Source organism: Sylvia atricapilla, chromosome 8 (assembly GCF_009819655.1).
Source record: "Sylvia atricapilla isolate bSylAtr1 chromosome 8, bSylAtr1.pri, whole genome shotgun sequence".
Classification (NCBI taxonomy): Eukaryota; Metazoa; Chordata; class Aves; order Passeriformes; family Sylviidae; genus Sylvia; species Sylvia atricapilla.
The window spans coordinates 35,928,203-35,932,101 of record NC_089147.1 but is presented as its reverse complement, the minus strand read 5'-3'; positions in this window follow the sequence as shown (position 1 = coordinate 35,932,101).

Below are 3,899 nucleotides of genomic sequence, written 5' to 3'. Positions count from 1 at the left end.
ATAATTTTAAGATCAGTTTGAAATGTCTGTCTTCTAATTAATGGTGAGCTTCATTTTTTCTTTCTCTCCGTTTTTTTTTTTTTTTTTTTCCCAGACCTTTCCAGCTCACCTTTTAAGGTATTCACAATCTTTGGACATGGGGTGAAATGATTAATAGTCTGTACTGATTTTTTAAAATAAGTAGATACAGTAGCATGAAGCAGGGAACAGCAGACTTAAATTTTCCATTATGTTTTCACTCCAGGAGAGAGGGCTTGAAAATGACTACTCCTATTGGAATGTCAGTGAGTTTCTGAATATTAACAATTTCTTTTAAGCATGATAAATACTTTCATTTACATTTTTTTTCTCCTGCTAAATTCTTCATTCTCTTAGGAAGCGATCACATTAATGGAACTTTAAAACAAAGCGTCAGAAGAAATAGATTAGTTGTCTGTCTGTCTGTGCATGATTACCAAATGAATTGTATACTGAAATGGTGGAGCAATGGGCCATGCAGATAGAAAAAATAATTTTTAAGAGATCTATGAGATTTAGAAGGCCAGTTACTATTCTGCCAATGGAGAGTCTTTCGCTAAACATGTCCTAGTAAGTTTAAGTGCCTATTAATTAATATTTAACTGGTTCTTAATGGCAGTGAAGTCTAGTGACAGTATGACTTCCTCATGAAAATTACTCTGATGTTGGCTCTGTGGAACAGGGAGATACATCACTGTTACTATGGTAGCCCATTTTTACCCTGGTGTCTTTATTCAGCTGCAGTCGAGGACAGTGAATTGAGAATATCCTGATGAGTTTGGGTGAAAATCTGGATTAGAACTATGTCAACATGGTGGCTGTGCACTAGTCTGAAGGGAGAAAGGCAAGGGGAGCTGCAGGAAATGGAGCTGTGTGACAGTGCTGGCCCTAACCCTGACCCTCAAGTGCAGACACACCTTCTGCTCCTTCTGGTGCCATTGTGGACAAGGGCTGCAGGAGGCACCTAAAACACCTTCCACCCAAGTCTCTCTTACAGTTCTTTTTGGAGAAAAACTGTGCTAGACACTTCTCCACTCAAGCAGTGTTTTTTTTTTTGCAATCAATATTGCTGCTGGACCACTAAATACAGTCAATATTCCAGATCTTACTGCAGACCTAAGTTTCTGATTTTTGTCCCAGTCCAAACTGTCCACACCTTTTCAAACAAAATTTCTGTTGCTGATAAGGGCGTGCTTTGTCTCAGAGGGGCCTCAATATCACCAACAGGGATGGAGGAGCATAGCTGCAAAGTTCTCATCCACCACCTGGATTCAGATAGACCATCTTGCAGTGGGACTATAGGAGCAAACAAAGCCCAAAGCTGCCCTCCAGCAGTCATGTGTCTTTGGAAGGTATAAGATGCAAACTTAGTGGGCCAAGCAGTGGGCTCATATGCATGCAAAAATGATATGTCCAATCAGTATGAACTGACTTCTTTGGTGCTGCAGTAATTTATAGGATAGTTTCTGCCCTCTGTATGATTCAGGAAGGAATTTGGTCAATACAGTGTTTTAAAAATAGAGTGTGAGATGAGCTGGGCTGTTGGTTGGAGGCTTTTTTTTTTTTTTTCCTCAGGTATTTCAACTGCTAAACTCTAGCATATTATTTCTGATCTGGCATTCTGGCCTAGTCAGAATTATTTTCCACTCCTGACCTGACATCTGTAATTTCCAGTCCTCTTTTTTTTTTCCCCTTAAAATGTTGGGTTATGAGGAGGACCAGAAAGAACCAAGCTCTTGACCTCCTCTAGTATTGTTGGAGACAGAGTACTAAAACCTCCAAATAATGATCTCCTTACAAAATCCTGTTGTGTTCTGCCTTAATCTTGGAATTCCTGTATAACTGAGAATCTTAAAGGAGGTTTTGCTCCCAAATATGTTATCCCAGTAGCTATCAGTGTCCGTGGGGACAAGACATCACGACCCTCTTCAGCAGCAGGTCACCTGGCACGGGCACTCATGCAAAGGCACAGGAATGGAGCAGGAGCCACATGAGGAGAGGAGACTTGCAAATGCCCATATTCATTCTGCCAGGAAATTTCCAAAGGCTTCAAGATGACACAGAGATATATAAACAGCTTTCCTGTCCTTGGCTTAGAACTGGAGCCAGTGTGAAGGGCAGTCTTACAGACGTTGACTGCTCCTTTATCCACAGCCAGTTTTGAGCCAAAGGCTCCAAAACCCTTCAAAGGACATGCAAGTTTTGGGATGGATGTGCCTGCTTTCTCATTGCTGTGCCTGGATATTTCACATGGTTTTATTTCTTTTGCTGTCTCATGGGTTTCCAAGTGCTAGAGTTCCTTTAAGTTTGAAGAAGTAAAGCCTGGGTTTTATGTGGAACTTTGTCCCTTAGCAGAAACTGGGACCCTGTGTGTTTCATGTTTCCAGTCTTGATGCTGCTCTTTTCTCCATTTCTCTTAATCACCCTTTGTTCCTGTGGTGTGAAGAGAAAACCCCACACCACGAGTTTTAGTGTGTGATCTTAGACCATTTCCCCCCAGTTTAGAGATGGACATTGTAACTGCATCTGTGCATTAACTGTCAAAAATAGTCAACAATAAGGTTTATTTCAGGTTTTCGCTACTGTTTCCATGTGGGTTCTGGTAGTCGACTAACAGAGTAAGAATGAGTATCTTTCTGTAAAATTGAACGTGACTGCAAAAGATGAATTGTTCATGTAAATGGTTGCGGAATTGTATTGAGTGCCTTTGATTCAAAGCACTCTGCGTGGATGCTTGACTAGTAATTAATTCAGTGAAAGAGCAAGTTGAGGATTTCGGTACTACTGGTGTAGTGTTCTGGAAAAGATGTTCAGAAGATGAAATTTAACAGTCTGTGAAATCTTTTTTCTTTTAACTTTCAGAAAGGTTGCCCTTAAGCCTTTTCTTCTGAGAGAGGCAAAATGGTTTAGACTGAAAGAAGATGCATCTGATTTTTTCTTCCAAACATGAAATAAACACAGTCTAGCTTTTACCTTGCTGTTACGTTTCCCCTTCCTCATTAGAGTATGTGTGTTAGTCTTGGTCTCATGCAAGATGTTTTTTCAGTTTGAATAATTTACCTTTTTTCAGTATTGCCAAACAGAAGATTCAAAAGCCAATCCTGACTAATGGTAATAGGCCCTACAAATCGAAATTTTATGTACAATAAATAGCAGATTTATGTTCCCTGCCATTTCCTTTGGTACTTTAGAGTATGTTTCTTCCGGCAGGTATAGGTTCTCCCCATGTAATTTCTAGTAAAAGCTCAAATTCTCGTGCAATCTCCTAACTCTTGTACTGGGGCTTTATCATGCACTTCAGTACACTCAATATTCCTTTTAAGTTGCAGAAGCTTACAAGGCTGCCAGTAATCTACAAAAATAAACCATCTATCTGGGTCTGCATGCATGTGGAAGTTGTACTGTCATTAGAGAACTAGTTTGTCTTGCTCTGGAAAACGAAAAGAAGAAGTCACAGGAAGAATTGAAGGAAAAAATTTGTTTTCAATTACCTTTAAACAGGGAGAGACATGGTGTTGAGGAACAAACAAATTTTTTTCACATTTCTTGGCACAGATCTTTCACATTTCAGTAGTTGGGAATGAGAAGTAATGGGCACATTCTAATACAGATACTTTGGGCTTCTCTTCTGTAAGGCAAAATGATGGGCATCGATTGTCTGAAATGATCTGGTGTCTGCCTCCTTTACTCTGTGCGCCAATGTCTTCAGAGAAGGGAATAGTAAACATGAAAGGGTGCTTTCAACTTATGAGGAAGGTGCCGGGTGCTGAAGTCTAATTCAGAGAATAAATTAGACAAGCATATTACAGTCTTGTCACATTAGGCCTTGGGACAAACCAGCACCAGGCTGGAGGAATAGTTGCTCTCTCCACTGAAGTGCA